Source organism: Lichenostomus cassidix, chromosome 11 (genome assembly GCF_008360975.1).
Source record: "Lichenostomus cassidix isolate B80296 chromosome 11, HeHo_3.0, whole genome shotgun sequence".
NCBI lineage: Eukaryota > Metazoa > Chordata > Aves > Passeriformes > Meliphagidae > Lichenostomus > Lichenostomus cassidix.
In genome coordinates, this window is record NC_139492.1 from 9,610,806 (window position 1) to 9,630,791 (window position 19,986).

The window sequence follows — 19,986 nt, forward strand, 5'->3', positions numbered from 1 at the left end:
GGTCTTCTGTTGTGTTGGTTTGGGGTCTTTTTTCCAGCTTTTTGGGGAAGTTACTGTCTGTTTTGGGTGCTGCTTTCTTGTTCACCTCTGTGAATCCATGTCAAAATAAACGGAGACCTTATCTGGAGAGTGCCACACTTTGAAGTGCAGAGATGCAAATCCAAACATTGCATCACACTGTCAGATACAGAAATTAGTAGCATCCTGCACGTCCTTTGAAGTTCAAGGCTGTGCTTCCATGGATGTATTTCCATACAGAAATCAGATGGAAGCTATTCAGACTCAGATAGCAATAATGATTTACTTGCAGTAAATCTTACAGGTTTTGGCCACACTTACGGTATGATTTACTAAACACTTTTTGGTCAGATGTTACTTATTAAGATATTACTCCCTCCCCCCAACTATTTTTTAATTAAAGGCTAGAGATCTAATGTGCTTATTTTTTCTACACATATGTAAAAAATCAAATAACTATTATATACCAGATTATTTTCTTCTCGCATCTTTTTAAAATACTGTGATTTACAAACTTTGGTAGACGATAGAACTACTTGACTGCAGCAGCTGTTTAATCACAGTGGAGAATATTTTAAAATGACAAGTTCAATGGTGGTCTGTTCTGAACAATGAACAAAGTGGGCTGGACATAGAAGCAGCACACTGGTAACAGCAAAATTATCAGAGGCACTAAATTCTAATGTTTAATCACTTTTAAAATAAATATTGCCTCCTGATCATGGCCCTGCCACCAACATGCTGTGACCACAGCTCTCTCCATCCCTCCTCTGGCTGAGAGTGCTGCTGGCTCTGTCTCAGGGTACATTTGCATGGTGCACAACACAAGAGCAAGATCCAGTTTCTTACATCGTATAGCAAAAATTCTTAAAGCCAATCCAAAACTTGATTCAACCGGCTTTGGGTAAGATCCAGCAGACCAGATTTACTTTGGCTGCATTTTTATGTCTTCAGCACCCACAGCTGAGGCCAGATTTTTATAGGTGCTCAGTGCTTAACAGTCCATGGTGGTAGTTCAAGGTACTTGCAAAATCCAGTCTCCTGAATAGGTGAACAGAGAAGGTTTTCCAGAGACCACTTGGACACCTGAACCTAAGCTTTAATATTTGTTCTGCTTCTTGAGCGACTTTTCTTTCTTCACTGCCAGTATGACTGAGAAGATGGCATCCCTTGTTGCGAAACTTCTCTGTGGAGATTCCCCTTGCTTCCAGTTTTGGATTTTTGAGTGCAGGAAGCTAGTGAAATACATTTGTTATATAATGAAAGAAGATATCAGTTCTTTAGAGAAATGTGTAGTCTAGGTTAAGATACTATTCAAATTTGTGTATCCAAATACCCTGACCAAGAGCCTTATCTCTGTATTCAGCATCCCCTATGGGCTTCTAACAACATAGATCAAAAGAGAATCATCCTCTTTTACAGTTAACAAACCAATAATTTTGTTTTTTCTCCCTTCATGATTCTCTCTCCTCAGAACTGCTGCTTACCGAGTTCTTTGGGCTTACACTGTGCTTACAGGGAAACTAATGGGACTCCATTTATATAGTATAATTGCAATTTGAACAATAGATTATTTGCTTGACCATAGGGGGCACTTGTCTTCGACTTCAGATGATATCATTTGGAGAGAAAGGATCTTTGCAATACAGCTGCTAAACAGTAATGCATACATGTATGTGGATGGGAAGTATTTGTACAGCCATATATTATATCCAAACCCTGAAAGGTGGAGGAAGGAATGAAAGAAAATGGAACTGCTTTGAAAAGAACAAACCATGAACTAGGTCTATATTTTATTTCATTCCACTGGGGAAAAAATAGAAGCAAGATGGGAAAAATGAGATTATTTCACATGGTTCTTGTTGTTATGCAGATTGCCTTTTTATACCCATACGTTCAGCACATCTGGCTCCCTTGTGAGTTTGCTCTTTGAGCTGGGAGGAAAAATGCACAGTGAGATTAAGGGCAATATAAGGTGGAAGAACAGAAAAGGAAGAATAGTTGTGGAATGAGGACTAGCTGGACTAAGGAGGATTTCCCTGAAAAGCTCCAAATCTGTCTTCTCTTCCATTAAACCTTCCCATCTTACTGCATCAAAATCTGCTCCGATTCTCTCCTAACTGTGAGTGGTCAGGCTGGGGGTGCTCTGCAAGCAGTGCCAGGAGGGCTCACCAGCTTTGCTGTGTTTGCTTCTGTGTCCTGGTTTTCCTGCTGCTTGTCTTTTTCTTGGATCATAAACTCCTAGGAGCAAGTGCTCTGCTCTGCATGTTCATAGTGCTGCTTGCACAGCTGATGAGTTAGCTGCTGGGATAAAGCAAACACCACCCACCTTATGTTTTTGTTCTGAAGCAAAGGCAGCACCTGAGACCTCCCCTTACAGATTCTCAAGTGGGAACTCATTTGTTCGTGCTGTGCTGATGCTTCACTGTGCTCTGAGCAGACAGCTCTGGAAAAGCTCTCAGAGGAGTGCAGGGCAGCCTCCTTCCCCCTGCAGGGAGGTGCTGCAGCCCTGTCTGGAATGATCCAAAGATAATGTGGGATGTGCAGTGCTGGAGCACATGGAAAGATAACATTTGAAGCAGACTCTGGTGATGAAAATCTTACTGCTCCAATTGTTCTCTTAATCATGGACCATGATGGAACTTTTGAAGTCTCCATGATGTTTATCATCACCACGATGAACCCTGGGGAAAGAAGATGCTCATTAAAGCACCTATGTGTTTTATACTAGTGTAGACACACAAATCCAGAAATAATCATCCTGTATATCTGCTTGCATTACAGGTTAGATGGCCAGGCCCTCTTCGAGTCCGCCTGCTTCCATACTAAATGCTGCTTCTAATTTATTATTTATTCTGTGAAATATGGCAAATGCTCTGAAATCTTGGGTGCTCTCTGCTGTGAGGTGTGAAGCTGCAGAGAACCTACCTGGTTTTGGTCTCAGAAATCATTGTTGAGGCTCACTAGATTAACCTCAATCCCTAGAATATAGCCAAAGGGTTTTTTTCTACAAAATGTTTATTAAGGGACTCTGCATAAGTGATGATCTGCATTATAGTTTGGAAAAAATTTCTCTTCAGAGTAACTTTCTGGATTCTGTTCCTTTTGCTGGAAAAATCTTCCCTCTGTGAATGAGCTATTCAGAGCAGGGCAAGAGAGGCTGAAATAGCTCACATTTTTTCAGCAGTGTAAGCTGTATCTTTTATCTGTTGTTACACTTCCAGCTCCCTGTGCACTACATGACTGAGCCAATGCACCAAATAGGTCACATGTGTAAATCAAATCCTTATAAGACGCTACCACCACTGTCACTCTCTCCACAACCTGTTCTCAATGCTTTTGAAGAAAACTACTATTATTTCAGGTTAAGTCATGATTTTGAGTTTATTTCTTGCTCCCTCCCCTTTAGCAGATGTATGAGCTTTACCAAATACTTTTAGACACGGGAACACCAGGGCTGTCTTTTAAATGCTTACAGTGGATAAAGACAAAGAAATCCAATGAGCTGTGACAGCCATATAACCAGTCTCTGATAGCTGATCCTTGCAATATGTCTGTGGTTAGATATGCAGCTCCCCCAGTCCTTCCCTGCGGGCTCTCCTGCCTGGTGCTCATAATGCAGCCTGAGTGTTTCGGATGCTCTGCTGCAAGCTGAAAGGAACATGGGAGAAGATCTGTGGTTTGGACCTGAGCATTTAAAGGTTGTCACAACACTTGTTCTTCTTACTGAACAGGGGAGAATTGCATTCTTGCAAGCTGGTCCCCTCTGGAGTGCCGTTTGCCACACAGCTTTTTGTTCCACTGTGTGGTTTCAAGGTCAACCTGTTAATTCAGTATGACCCTTTTAAGAAGTCCAAACATTACATGCTGCAAGAGGGAAACAAAGCACTTAGTGGTATGAATCATGTTTTAAGATAGAGCAGAGGTGGTGTTTGTGTTGCCCTGAATAGTTCCATTTTCAGTGGAATGAATTTGTCTTAGGAAAGCTTTTGGACACATTATGCCTAATTGCTTTTTAAATTTCAGCGATTTTGGTTTTGCTTTAGGAGAAGGGGGGCTTGGCTGGCCTAGGAGCCTTGTGACTCAGTTTACATGGCCAGATTATTTGAATTACCTCATCAGTATAGACTAATCTTAAAGCAGTGCTGTTCAATAGTCTTCCTTTTCTATCAGGTTAAGCCTCTGCTCCTGAATATGAGCTCCTGCTCATCTGCTTCCTTGGACTAAAGCATCTGCTGGCAAAGTCCTGGGAGAGGACATAGAGAACAAGCTGTTAGGGGTTGTACTCTGCCTCCTACAGACTGCTTTCATTTATTTGCTCTTTACAGACTGAAGTGGTAATGCTGTGATGCTTGCAGCAGGAGATTGGAGTTTCAGGTAGCTTGTGTTTGGGATCTGACTGGGATTACAAAAGGTGCTCAGAGGGATGTTTTATTTCCCTAGCTGATGAAGGAAAATCCCACCATTTTCTTTGTCATTAGCCTAGCACCCAAAGGACAGCCTTTTCTTCATATAGCCCAGCTGTAACCAATGTGAAGTGTATCTTGTGATGAGTTTCTGCTGCATAAATGAGCACTCCTGAATCCAGCCTAAAGTAGCCAAATGTGGGATGAGGGGGGCAGGGATCCCAGAGATGTTTTCATGTGCTTTGCTGATATATTCAGCTGAGATCTGCAGAACACTGTTGTGACTCAAGAACACATTTCATTGCTACCTGTACTGGACAAAGAGCTCAACAGGTGTTTAGAAATCCTGGAGGATGGAAATATGGTAACTCTCTAAACAGATAGAAATGTGTTGACTTTTCAACTGTGTAATGCTTAAGCACTGAACATTTCAACACCTTTTCCCCAGTTGTTACCCTACCTGGAATTCCTGCTGGGGGAGATTACTGGGAAACATCTGAAATGTTGTTGCTAGGAAACTATTGAAATATTATTGCAATAACATTTGGCTTCCTGAACTTTATAATAAAGTTTATGGTCAGGAATATTTTGGATACTTTGGTGGTTTGCTTGGTATTGTGCTGGTCACTGAACACCTTCCCTTCCTGCCTGTGAGTAGGCATTGAACAGTGGTTCTGGTGGCACTGGGGAAGCCATGTGATGGGGAAAGGTAAAGGAATAGCTAGAGGTGACAAGAAGGATACCATTGGCCAGGATTTATTTGTGGAAGGATGGAGCACATCTGAAAGGAGAAATAATTTCAGAGAAACAAAGGTAGATCCAGGAATGCCACCCTCTGTTCTGCAGAGCTGGCTGGTTTGTGTGCATTAGGAAAGCTCTTTGAGGAGATGCAGAGCTGCTGCTCGGGTGAAGTCCTGCAGTCAGCTGTGGCTTTTTCTGCAGTTTCTGCAACCTTCCAGCCTGGACATTAGCTGACAGTCACAGTGGAGCTTTGGAAGTTGGAATATCTGTGTGCTGTTTATAAAACTGTTTGGTGTTATGTTTTCTGCTCTCACTTTCCTTCACTCCCCACAACTGTGACTACTCCAAAATTTTTTAATACTTACAAATAAGGAAAACTCTAGGCATTCTAGGAAGAGCCATCACATACTTGCACAGAGTCCACACATTGTTGCAGTGAGGCAGGAAGAGAAACTTTTATAATTCATGAATAGTGAAAGCTTTCTTTACTTCTGGGATAAATATTCCAACCCGTTAGGTATACTTTATATGTAACATTTACATCTTGCTGAGTGATTAGTTTAAACAGCTATTTTTATCCCGCATTTCAGCCCACAACTCTCTAATGTTAATTAGTATTAGGAAGGAAGTATGTTTTCTTCACATGCCATAGCAAATGTGCTTTATATAATGATTACAGAACTTGTTTGATCTTTTGTTTTTACAGAACACAGTCTACAGCACTGACGGCAAACTGTTTGGTTTTAGTTTTCTTGTGCCCTGGGCTGTTTTCCACTGTGTGAAATTGCTGAACTCTTTTTTTTTTTTTTTAAAGTGTTTTTTTCACAATCATTGAAACTGTTGGAGTAAGATAGAATTTCATTGTAAAGGTTATTTAAATTGCTGTCTTTCAGTGAGTAGTTCAAATAACTCCTGTTTTGGGCAAGTTTGAAGGGCATGGCTAAAACTGATAATATAGGAAGTTTGGGCAGAGGTATTCAAAGATCACAAGCTGCTCAGGTATTGCACAGGCAATGCAAGGAGGGTATTGGAGAAGCCAAAATATACAAACCTTAGTGAATAGACATTGCCAAAAATTTAGAAATCAATTATGTAAAACATCCACAAATTGGGCAAGTAGGGGAATTTCTACTGTTGTTCCCATTTTGCATTCATGATTGTAAATAGTACAGAGACAATTTTAGCTGATACATATTCACTCACACAAATAAACCATAATTATGGAACTCTTGAAAGGTTTTTCTTGCACTATTAGAAGCAGAGGGGAGCTGCTGATTCAAGCCCTCTAGCTCTAGGAAGGAGAAAAGTATGAACCTGAATACAAATTTTTTGCTTCCTTCCTTTGGTACTTTGGAACTTCAGCTCTAACCTTTTGCCTGAATGCCAAATGTCTACACTTTTTAAAAAGGTTTTCTGCCTAAAATTTCCTAGAACTACATAAAAGCACATGGAAGAAACCACTTGTCATTGTAGACTTGTATCAGAAAAATCAACTTGATGTTTCTCTCAATTAATTTAGAATAAACCAAGTATATTATGATTGTTGCTTTTTAGTTGTGAACCTGTGACAGTAAGTTCTGGTTTTCTTAGAACCAAGGCAAGTGGCATAGTTCTTTGCAAACAGTTACATCCCAGGATCAAAGTACTGATCCAGCAAGTCAGTGTGGAGAAATTAGTGGATTAAGAGCCCATGAGTCTCTTAGGGATTGGACTTGAACTGCTCTACAACTCTTGCAACTCAGATCTACATTGATGGGCTGAACTGATTTCTACAGAACTGCATGTGCTTTGCATTTCACTGGCTATGGGTGCCAATTCTAGTTGGCAGTACCAGATCTGTGGTGCTTTTTCATTAATGAAATGTACCTCCAGCATTGCTACCTGAAACACTGAGGCTTCATTACTACTGTACAGCCTCCAACACTATGGGTGCTCAGCGCTGAGATTTCTGAAGGAAAATGAAATAATTGTTTAGGGTGTAGAGGAAGGAAAGTCAAACACACCAAAAAACCAAGGCAAAAGAGATGGGCAAGAGGAAAAGAGCAGAATGAGGACAGGACGAGATGATGCATCCCTGTGAGCAGTGTGTGTCCCACCTCTGCCCTGACAGGAGCTCAGTCAGGGTTTGCTCTACCTGCAATCAAATCTCTTCTTTCAGAAGAATTCAGAAAGCTCAGTCTGCCTCAGTGCCATGATTTGGGGCTCAGCATTTAACTTCCCAGCAAGAGGGATAAGTTGAAGCACGGATCGAGTGAACCCTCCTGGCCCCTTCCCTCGCAGCCTTGCTGTCTCTGCTGCCGCTGAGGCACAGGTTCCCGTGGCTGATGCTTTCATGGGGATGAGGTCTGTCCTTGTGCCACGGCCCCAGGTTTTGTTCCAGGTGTTTTCCTTTGGCTGTGTTTGAAGGGGATATTGGGGAAGGAGATGCCTGCCCCGCAGAAGGGAGCGGTGAGTGACAGCCGGCGGGGAGCGCTGAACCTCGCAGCTGCTGAGCCGAGTCATCAATAATGCACAATGAATTCTTGCTTCCCTCCGAGCTGAGAAAATAATACCCGGCTGGAATTGAGCGAGTGCTAGGGGACACAGCACCCTTGAGACGGCAGGGCTGGAACTCCTGAAGGGGAGAGCTTTGGAGAATTGAGTTTCCCCCTGCGTATGCCTGATTTCTTCTCCTGCCCACTAGAAAATTGAGAAGTCAATTGGCCTTTTATTGTTGGGGTTGAAATGACTTTTCTCTCTCTTTTTTTTTTTTTTCTTTTCAATTAATTTTTTATTGAATTTTGAGAAAGGTAGATTTACAACTGCCACCGCCAAGGAGGGGAGAGAGGAATAAATATAAAATATTCAGGCTGGGCAGTGGAGAGGCTGGGCTGGAGCCTGTGTTTCCCCAAGACAAAGTCCCTTCCCAGGGCTGTTCCCTCCTCCGGAGCACCCAAAGGTGCTGGTGGGCAGTCAGTGCTGCACCTCGTGGGGCTGGGGGGTGTTCAGGTGCTTTTTCTATTTGAGGGTGAAGCTCCAGGTTAATGGAAGAAGTGGGTGTTGCTACAGATTTGGGGTTTTTTTTCAGTTCCCTTGCCTTTCCACAACCATTTTAACTGGAGATAGTACAAAAGCAAAGAGCACTGCTGACACACATTTACAACAGTTCCTATGTGAATGATTTGTGAATGCCTGCCATTGCTCCAGCCCTCATGTGAACAAAAATAGTTGCAGGAATATTGTGGTGAAAGCAAATAAAATAGTAACACTGAGGATCCTGTTTGTTTGTAAACTCAAATATTTATGAAAGTCAATTTACAGCAGGTGTCTGTAATAACTGGCATCAATGCACAGTAACAATTAACTGTAGCTGTTTTCTACATGAGGAAAATCTTATGGTAGTGTTCAGAAAAAAGAAACTCAGGTCACCTTGCATGGAAAAGCATTGAATCTAGTGATAAGCATTTCATCTGACTTTAATAAATGTAATCCTGGCTGTTATGACCTGTGCCATCTGTAACATTATGCAATGTATCTGTTACGAACAGGAGATGTGACATTGTATGAGGAAGTGACAGTGACGGGACAGCGTCTGATAGCTCAGCTCTGCAGTGTGGTGGCAGCATTCTTCTGCAATAGTAAGGCCTTTATTTATTTTTAAGATATAAATTAATTTGCTTTGGCCTCAAACCCCTTATGTCATAGGTTCTGATACTGTTATTCAATTTTCAATTTATTCTGTTTTTGAAATGGCCACAAGTGAGACAATAACATTGTCTAGGTAAAGACTTTAGATTATAAGAAGTTCCAGATATTTCTGAGATGGTCTGATACAACAATTTGCCATGGATGAAAGTCTGGCTTCCACTTTAACAAACTAGAATTGGAAAATATTTCTTACTTTTCACATATTCTACATCAAAGCAAAAATGACTGTGATTACCAAAAATTGGAGGCATATGTCAGGTTACAGTCTCCTAAAAGATTCTAATATTCAACAAAAAAAGAAATTGGTTTCATCTTAGATTAGATGGTAGAGTCTCTTTGTTTGAGCTGTCATTCTGCCCTGTTTTGGCAAGTTGTGATTAGAAAATGATTATTCCATCCTTAAAGTTTAGCTGCATACCTGAAATAGCGTGGGCAGATTAGCAAGAATTGCTGGTTCATGTTGCTGTACATGATATGTTCTCACACATCTCCTTTGCACTCGAGGATATTTTGCCAGTGTACATCCCTGCTGTTTCATGCATTACATTTGGAAGCTGGGGAGAAGGGGGAGGCTGAAGATTCCATGGCCTCCAGCATTTTGTCTATGAGAGCATCCTTCTAGTGACTCTGTGGGGTAAAAGCAGATTTCTCCCTTGAGACGAGAATCAAGCAAAGTTGCCAAATGTACAGTCTTTCCTCTCAAACATTCTGCTGTTTCTGAGCCCAGGAGACACTTTTCTTGCCCAGGGAGGGAGGAGGTGATGGCAGTGAACCCTGAAGCTCAGCCTGGGCACAAGCCTGTCCCTCCCTGCAGCGCCAGCACAGCAATACTGTCCCCTCTGTGACTGCCAGTGCCCATACAGCCCTGTCTCTTCATTGCAGGATGTTCTCATGTGTGAAATGAACTGATATGAAATGTAGGTTATGCTACTAAAAACTCTGAGAACAGTCTTATTTTCACTGCACTGAATGTGAATTGAAAGAAATCCAAATGTAGAGTGAAACCCTGTGGTTCCCTTTCAGGTGAAACTTTTCTTACTTGGGTTTTTTCCCCTCATTTAAAATGGAGCTTGAGTCGGGATTTCATAGTCCCTGCTAAAAACTTTGGATCTATGTAAAACTGTGATCTCCTACCATAGTTTTGAATGGCCTTGCTCAAACACAGAAGGTCATTAGAAAACTCTTCCTACCTGCTTTTCTGCCCTCCTGCCTTGAAGGGAAGGTCACAGTTCCTGCAGCCTTCAATAGGTAGGGCTGGCTGAGCTCCTATTTAGGAGCTGCTTTCAGGTAATTCAGAAGTAAGGCTTTCACAAGCCCTCCTTACAGATTTCAGTATTTTCTGACAGTGTTTTGCTCTTCATAGACACTACAACAGGAGACCTTTCACTTGTTGAGATAGCTAATCACTTATCAATCTTTAGGTGATTTCCCCACAGAAGGCAGGTTTGCTTGCTGTGATGATTCTGAAGTGCTTTAAGTATGACATGATGTTCCCAGCATGAAATGAGTCCTACATCAGTATAAATTTGTGTATTGTGCTGAAATGTGGTTGAAGGTTAAGATTTGAGACATGGAGCCATCCACTGTGTAAGGAGCCAGGGAAGACTGTTGTTGTTTCTCAGGGCATAGTTTTTCTGGGCCTACAGCAAACCCTCACTGTGTGTTTGAAGGGCAGATAATCTCATGTTTTTTGGACAACAGCTTTGTAAAGCATTTAGATATTTTTAGATGTGCTAATCAGGATGTTCAGAAAATTTTGTGAAACTAATATCTGCTGCAGAAATATTAAGGTTACTTTGGGATGTTTTATGAAGCTTCAGTCTTGCTGCTTTTGTTGTTGCTTGGATCAGAATTGTTCAGAAAGCAAATGGCAAGAGCTTCCAATAATATGACAGCGTGTGCTGCCACAAAAGATTTCTAAGGACGGTGCTTGTGTAGTAATGACAATACTGGGGCTCAGACATGCCCCACATAGGTCAATGGGCTTCTAGAGAAATCTGCCTCATTTCATAGCAAAATATGTGTACATGTAGCTGCTGTGTAACCCACTTGTGAAGCTGGTATGATGTGTTATGGGGCATAAGGAGGATACAAGTATTGGTGTAGATTTCCCCCATTCAGCCATGGAAGTTGTACTCTTATTGGCCCTCTGTTTAATGAAACAGACAAACAAAAATAATATATAAGTAATAAAAGGAAAATAAACTTTAAGTCCTCTATTTATGCTTTTCACCCTTTGACCAGCTCTGACACAGTGACTATATAGCACTGATATGTGGCATTATTCACATTTTATTGGGGGAGTATTTACTCTTATTTCAAAAGCAAGTATTAAAAATCAGGAAACAAAAGAAAAATAACCCCTCTGCTGGACTGATGGAGAATTTATGGCTATATAAATGAAACGATCAGCTAAGCTTTACAATGACAGAGAGCTTGGTTGGGTAAAGCATGGTGTTAATAATGCCCAGGTCGTGGGTTCGATCCCCATATGGGCCATTCACTTAAAAGTTGGACTTGATGATCCTTCTAGGTCCCTTCCAACTCAGACTATTCTGTGATTTTATTTAACAAGCAGGACAGCTTTAAAATTTTCATACTACTACACAATATCTGCAGCTATGCATACATAAAAGCAGAACTCAGAGTTATAGTGGCTTGTTTAAAAAGCCAGTTGGATGTCAGAAGGTAATATTTAAAATGGGTCTGAGTTAAGACTATATTTGTAGTGTTTTACTTTGTGGAATGCAATAGTTGTCCATTGGGGTGAAGCCTGAGAAACAAGGTGGGGAAGCTGGCTTCCTGGTGAACCCTCTCTCTAAAACCTACACATTCCAGTTGTTGAATGCGTTCCTCTTGCCAAAGGACCTACCGTATCCCAAAGGACCTATGGGATTAATCTCATTATTAAATTACTGAAATTTTCTTCACAATGGCAGAAAGAACTTGTCCTTGGGTTAAGATGATCAATACTTGGGTCTGAGACTTCTGTGCAAATCCACTTTGGCAGTAGTTGCTAGTGTGCTGGCAGTTGGTGTCTGTGCCAGCTCATGACAGGAGAAGGGACAATTTTTCTATCATATGTGGCCTTTGTAAGTTCCTTATATTGTGGCAAAATAAAGGAGAGAAGATGCTTCCCTGCTGGAAGAGGCAGTGCCTTAGTGTCTGGAATTATTGACATTGCTAGGAGGGATCCAGGTTCAAATCCTTTCTCTGGGTAACTCAGAGCAATGGTTGGATGTGGATTTCACAAATCGAGATGAGTGATGTAGCCAGCAGTAATGGAGCCTCTGTCTCTCTATAGAACATTTACTGTGGACTAAACTGATCTTTGATAAAGTTTAATCAAAACCAAAAACTATTCTGGACAGCATCCACTAATAAGATAAAATATTTTTTAATAATGTTTGTTCAGTATTTTACAAGCAGAGGTAATCAATTTATAAAGGATTTTGTGATCTTTCTCCAGGCAATGTAAGCAAAACTGTCATGCTAGGTCTGCAGGGGAAGAAGACCTGACCTCTGCCATCAGGCTTCATGCTCTTCTGTGTGTCTGGGCAAGAACAGTGGATTCAAGGAGTTTTTCTGAGGAAGAGATGGTGTGAAAAGTGAAGGATAAGGTCGGGGCTTGGCTTTTGTTACCACCTGCACAATATGTAATGAGAAGTCAAACAAAACTCTGCTGCCCTCACACAACAGGAACCAGGGCAGGGGCTCTTGCTGTGGTGTTGCTTTATCTACCCTGGATAACAGGGCTCACAGCCCTGCCACAGGACACATTACTTGTGTTCCACTGAAGCAAAGAGGAGCTTTCCCTTCGGAAGCACCAGCGTTTGGTGGCTGATGGAGCAGCAGCCGCTCTGCTCTGCTCTGGACAAGCCTCCCCCTGCACTTGGTGTCACACCCCTGACACGGGCTCAGCGTCCCTCCCTAGCAGTGACTTTGCAGAGCACACCAAGTTCACTTCTCCTTGTAGTGCATGCTTCAAATGTACAGTTAATATCCAGCAGATACGTGGGAAGGCAAGCAAGCTACCTTTCATCTAATGTTTGTAACACAGAAAACCTTCAATATTGAGAACAGATAGACTGGAAGGTAGGTTCACATCTCTCAGCAAGAGAGCTGTAACTTAAATCTAATACACCTGATCAAGGCTTTCTCTCTGCCTTGTAGGTATTTTAATACAAATGTGTCTTTCATTTGACTGATTGAAGGTCTCCAACCTGCAATAAATGAAACATCTGATCCCCTTGAATCCAAATCACTTTTTCTTTGATTTTCTTTTACTTCTATTTCTTCTTTCTTTGTTCTATGGCTAGAGTCGAATTTCCCTTTAGAAATTGAAAGAATGTGTGTGGGTTTTTCTGCTCCTCTTACAGTGAGCCTGTGCAAAGGTCGAGTGGCTAGTTGACTAGCATATTAAGACAGAATTCATTTCACAGACAGTCTGTAGTGATGTGCTTTACATATCATTATCACGCTGAATTGAGGGAAACTGATTATACAAATTAGTTACTGTACATTATTCTCCAAAGCCTTTTATTTGCATAACCAATAGATTTTATGCAAAGAATATCCTGAAAAATCATACATGATCATGTATAGTTTAAAGAAAGTTGTTATTATCTAGGCAGGAAAATAAGTAGCCATTATTCACAATTTAAGTTTAAATTATTGTGTATCATAATATTGAGTGTATCAATTAGTTTATGCCAGATGTACTCTTTAAAATATAATTCCTGTAAACACAATTGTGCCTGCAGTCCGGAGTGCTAGGAGCTGCTGATTCCAATGTTCTCTATAATTATGTCTTTGTATGAATCAATCAGTTTAAATATAGAGCGACAGTCTGTTAAAGCCATGACCTCCGTTGGGTTTATTTTTTACTTGGGTAGTCATGTCTCTTTCCAGATGTCAGTGACATAATTTGTATGCTCAGCATTTCTTGTGCAGAGATTTTTTTTTGGGGGGGGGGTGGGTGGAGGGGAGGAGAACCTTCAGAAGGAGATGGGAGTTGGAAATATTAAGCTGGAGAATCATTGAAAGTGTTGCTTTTAATCTATAACTATAACCATGTTTGTAGGGAAGTGTTAACCCTCCTACACATGAACACACTTAGCCTTTGCACAGATACTGCGCCGGGTATTAAAATGTATGTCAGGCTGGAGAACAAAGAACACGTGACATTACGGACTGAATTCATAGTTACAATAAAAGCAGCAATGAAAATTCAATAAGGGGACTGGAACCAACAGTGTCTTTGTAGTTTTTATCTCTGCGAGAGTTTCCAGAGGAGCTGTTAGTGATTAGGGCCTCATCCTGTGCCGCTAGCGAGCTGTGCGCACTGCCCTGGCGGCACAGGGCGCCGAGAGCTCCCGTGGGCAGCACCGCGCTCCCCTGGCCTGCAGCTGCTGCTGGCCCCGGGGGATGGCAGGATGGGACCCGACCAGGAACAGAAAGCAGAGGAGAGCTGTCATTTAAAGTTCATTTTGCCCTCATAAAACTTTCTGGGGATTGGAAACATGCAGCGACATCCAGTTGGCAGAGGAGATGAAACGCTGATGTGTGCTGTGTAGGAACACTAGACTTCATGGTTAGTAGGTCTCCAATGTAAAACTTCTAAAAATAAATCCTTAAAACTGTTGCAGCCCTTTTCACCATTTCATTTCCCTTGCATTTCTGTGTTTGCAGTAAACACATCTTTGATGCTAAAACTGGAAGTGATTTATGTGCTGATTTTTTTGAATGGAGGCACTCACCTGACTTTAACTTCAATGGAATAAGATTGTGTTAAAAACACCAACACTTTGCTCTGACAAGATGTTTGGATGCAAGTCTGATGCATTTGAGAAATGTTTCTTTTTCAGTGAAAGTTTAGTTTAATTTTATTAATCACAAAATTCTAGTTTTGAAAAATTATACAGAACATTCCATATTGTATAGGATGTTTATTTACATTTTAATTAGAAGGATTTATTTTATTTAGATCTAACCTGTTTTAATTGCATTCTTTTTGCACCTATAAACTTTAATAGCCGTAGACACTGATACTATTTTGGCAGTTTGTGAGGTCACATATGAAATGTATGTAGTAATGTATGTAGTAACGTATGTAGTAACGTAGTTTCAAGCAAGCTACATTTTTATTTCTTTTAAACTTTCGGAATAATGATCGAACTTTCAGCCTTTCCTTTGTATTTTTTCTTTGGATTAGTTTCAAGCTGGAGTGAAAGCCAGCAATTGTGAGGTAGCGTGGATTTGACATTTTCTCATGTACCCTGCATATTATTTGCAGTAAGATTAGCATCAGAAAGACTGACTTAGATCAGTTGTCTTTGCTTATGCACACCCTATGTTTCTCAGATTTTTTGAGGGTTTTTGGGGGGATGGTAGGTGTGTGTGGTGATATTTAGTTTCCCCGTCCAAGCATGCTGGATCAGCGCTAGCTGGGTGTTTGTGTCAGAGGACTTGCCAGGTGGAATGTATAGGTGGAGGATAAAATGAAAGCAAAGAAGGCAATGTAAAAAAAAGAGACATTGGAATGGGTACAAAGGAGAACCCCTGTTCTTTGAGATTACACTCCTGAAATGAGCAGCAGTGAGCTGATAAAATAACATGGACCTGTGTGGATAGAACTGGCTGCTTAAGCTCAAAACCTAAATGATTTAAGCATCCTGGTGCATGGGTTATAGTTGTCCTCAGCTAGGGGCAAATTCTGTCTCCAGTGACATGTGCACCCATTGAAAATCAATGAAAGCTGGAGATGTGAGAGACCAGGTCTTGTGCTTTGGCTTTTGTCTTGTGTGACTGTTGGCAGAGAGTTCCCCTGAAACACATCTGGGTAAGTTAAACCTGTCACCCTTGTGACAAGGATACTCACATAAGTAGCCGTAATGGTATTAGTTCTTGCAAAATATTTAAAGAATCTGGCCTTTGGCTAGTAGTATTTTTCAGATGTCACTTCGCTTTTAGCAGTGTAAGAAAAGTTACATTTTTACCCTGAATAGTAGATTTATTTTGAAATTAAGTAAATGGCAGAACTGCAGCTCTCTTCCTCTCCTGCATAAAACCTCTTTTAAGTTCAAAGTGTTCAGATACATAACTCTAAGCTCTCTCTTCCTGATGCTCAGTGGGCTACCTTGCTTTTTTTAAAATTCATGGCAGGGTCTCAGAGCAGGGCTGGCAACCTCAACTAAAGTAACTGCTGCTTTTATTTCCCCATGACTTTGGTTCTCTTTTAAGGTCTCAAAAGACCTCACAAACCAGCTGACAGAGCAGGAAGAGAGATGAAAGATGGAGATGGTAATTTTCAAAAAGAAATTGTGTTGCAACCGATGAGTTCTTTATGACTTCTACTTGAAAGCATAAATCAGCCCAGGTTCAATTAAAATTGCATCTAAATTGAACTAAATGAGCTCTTCCTGGTTTAGAGTTTCCTTATGAAACTTTTGCACGTTTCTGAATAGCAATGGCAAGCTCTCAGGAAGCTGAAACCATGAAAGCTCTGAGGAGGTTTTTAATGCCCACTCCTGACTCCTGCCTCTCACCCTATATTTTTTCTAATATTTCTAATATAATAAATTTTTCATGAATTATAAGTATAAACAGTACTGAAATAATGACTGTGTTCTCTCTAAAAGTTGTCTTAGTTGTTCATGCTATCTTAGTGTTTAAAAGTTAATTGTGGTTTTGTTTGGCTTTTCAACAACTTACTAAAAACCCCTAGATCTTATGCATGATTCAGATACATCTGGCAGGTTAATTTAAGAGCAATTAGCAAACTTGCTTCTCTGGAAGTGAAGTAGCAGAGGCTGGACAGGCCCAGACTTTACATTCAGTAAACTCTCATGTTGTATGACAGGTTTCCATCATCTTGACTTGGCTAAGGTTTACTTGAATTCGAGGGTAGTGGATTTGCAGCATTTTTTTTTTTTTTATGGAGGTGTCATATTCAACCAAGACTGTCTCTTTATAGAAGGGTAAGAAAAGAAGGCCTTGGAGATTGCTCACTGAAATTAATCTTCAGTATGAAGTGGATAAAGAGTCTGAGAAAATCCTTGCAGTTCCTACTGAAATGAGTGATTTCAGAGAAGTCATCTAGCACTCAGGTTCTTTAAATCAACCAACAAAATCTTGCTTTATAGAGGAATAATCACATGGAAACAAATACACTCCCTTGCAAAGCTTCTGAAGCCATTGCTGCCAATGGAAGCACATTGGCTCCGTTCATAGTTCTTGCAGATCCCATTTACATAAAAACTCAGCCACCGAAAACTCAGCTAGAAGCTGCCAGTGTAACGTGAAGGCATTTTTTGAGCCAGAGCCACTTTGTAAAGAAAGAAATGCTTGCTTGACATAGACCAAAAATGATAGTGTAAGTGGATCACCTGCCTGAAAGGCTCTCAAGCAGTACAGCTGTCCAGCCCTCATGTCATCCTCCCCTGACCCCTCAAGAATTCCTTTGATCTCCCGTGAAGACATCAGCCTCCTGGGCTGTCATCGCCCTGCAGGAGCTGCTGGCCTGCCCAGGTACAGGTGCTGCAGCCATCGCCATCCCCAGTGTGCTGCAGAAGTTGCTGCTCTGTAAGGCTGAAACACTTGGTGGAACAGCTGTAAGGGCCTGAGTGAGGGGTTTAATATTTAAAAACTTAAACAAGGACAAGAAGGTGCAGTGTTTTCATACGCAGCCTTTTTCCTCTTGTTGTAATGCTGCCCCCCAAATTAACAAATTCGGCACTTCTTTCCTTATTTTTGAACATCACCATTTCACCAGGCAATCAATTGCATCTGTACCTTGCTGCAAAGAATTCTCATCTGGAGAGCAAGGCTCCTATTGTGGTCTTCAATCTTTATGTAAGTGTGCTGGCTCACAAAGGAAAAGCTGAAACCCTTACAGAGGTTTTGTATAAAATCCTTGGTTATGAGAGTTATTCACCTTCCTGTTTTCCACACTGACAATACTGCCAGGTTATAGCAACTCTGAGGAGTTCCACCGATTTCACAGGGACTGTAGTAGTTTGCCGTGTGTATGAGATTTCAAAGCATAATGAAAGCACTTGTGAATGTGTTTTATTTCGTGTAGCAATGGGGTAGGAGAGCCTTAAAAGCAGTCTCCCAGATGAGCAGGTGGCAGCTTTCAAATGTAGGGTAAAAAATTCTTAGGACACCCTAATTTGATAACTTGTCATGACCTGGTTCACAGAGGTCACTGAGCATCAACACTATTTGAGTGCCAGAGTCCTCCAGGACCCTTTGGAAGTTTCATTCCGTACAGGAGAGTTGGGATCCATATGGTAAAATCCATGTCGGGCCAGATGTAGCAGGAATTTGTATGCTACTACCCTGACTCCTTGTATCAATAAAGAGATGTTTTTGTAAAATACGAACAAACTACAATTTCAGTGGAATGTAATAATTTTCAGCTCGATTGTGCTGATGGCACAGAGCCCAGAGCCTTGAGCAGCCTTGGGGAGCACAGCCCACAGGGGAAGGGAGAGCCCCTTGTCCTCACCCCCTCTTTGACTGAATTGTGCCTCTTGATAAACAAGGAGGGGAGTGCAACTCTGCCTAATCCAGTCAAGTTACATAAGATCCACTTTTTAAATATTTTTCCCCGATCTGAAGAGGGTATTAAAAAAAATGAAATTCCTGTAAAATAGCATTTAAAAAGCCTTTGAATTGTGCTTTTGACCTTTTTAATTTTGCTTTTGACCTTTTAAATTTTGTGGTTTTTTCCATACTGCAAATATATAATTTATTTTGGGCAGTTAGGAAAGGAAGCAAATTCAAATCTCTTCATACTATGAGTATATTAAAAGTTGATAAGTAAAAATATGCTGATTCACTAAAGGCGGTTTAATTGATGCTTTTCAAAAATGCCATTTATATGAAAAAAACATTTTTCATCAAGCCAACCAACCCACAATATTTTGACATTTTTCAAATAGCTTTTCTGACTAGTTCTGTCACAAGCAAAAGGAAAGATACTTGAGAATCCCCTTAAAGTCCTGCTTACTGCTCAGCACAGCCTTAGAAATTAGCCAGTGGCAAGAAATGTATCACACCAGAATGATGCATTCCTTCAGTAAATGGACTGAAAATAAAGTGGGAGCGCAGTGTTTCGGTTGTAATATGCTGATGAACCTGTCAGAGCAAAGACAAACCACTCTGACTTCTCTGCCTGTTGGTGCACAGCAGCCAGGATTGTAACTGAGACATCACAGGACAGGTGCTGTGAAAATTACAGAATTTAAGAAAAGGATCATGTGGCTTTCCTGTATGATCAAGAGGTTGATCCTTGCAGACTTCAACACCCTACATCCCTATTTGCTTCTTGATCATGTGTCTTTTATGTTAATAAATAATCCTGTAGATTTGAAATGGCTTTTCACATAAGTAATTCATTTCTGTGCCTGCGACCCAGCAGAAGTCTAATTCAAACCTTTTAAAGGTTATTTTATTCAGAAGTGAGTTTCACCCTATTATGCATAAGCAGTGCTAATCATTGAGGTGGTTCACAGGTACGAGGGGTGCAGAATCAGCTCCCAATTATGCTCTCAAAAACTAATTTTGTTAATAAAAAGCCCCACAGCTCTAAGCAAGAGTCGTGGTTCTGCAGAATCTGGGAGCTGCATTGCTTCTGCCTTTGTTCTTTGATTTTTCAAAATGTTTTATAGATTTTAAATAAATGAAGGATAATGTATAAATTCCATGCTACACAGAAAATTTAAATCTTTTTAGAACTGGGCCTTAACTGTTACCTGGAGGTCTGTAAATACCTGCAGTGGTTTGCTGCTGCTAATGCTGTAATTACATTTCAGCGCTGACTCACACTCACGCTTTTTTGTGTTTGTGTTCAGCAGTACAGTTCATTTGAAAAGTGCATAAAATATAAATATCCAAACTTCAAAGATGCTGTAGTAGAGGTAAATTGCCAAATGTTTTGTGATTTTCTGGATAGTTTTATGATAACATAAAGCCAGTGTTTCATCAAAGAATTTTTTTTTCTTTGAGAAGGATTGCACCAACTAGATATAAATTATAAATCATGTTCTGTTTTACATGTGAAATGGAAGCTCTGAAGTGTATCACACTTGAGCAGATGGAGACTAGGTGTTTTCATGTTTTCCTGAGC

The 19,986-nt window shown here is 40.8% G+C and overlaps 1 long non-coding RNA gene across 1 annotated transcript in view; it reads left to right on the plus strand.

Moving 5' to 3' along the window:
* LOC146432284 (uncharacterized) overlaps positions 1-19,986 on the plus strand; it is a 560,777-nt gene that overhangs the window by 138,345 nt on the left and 402,446 nt on the right. Inside the window, exon 3 of the long non-coding RNA XR_014854530.1 lies at positions 8,693-8,782. This is a non-coding gene — a long non-coding RNA (uncharacterized LOC146432284). The remainder of the gene's footprint in view (positions 1-8,692; positions 8,783-19,986) is intronic.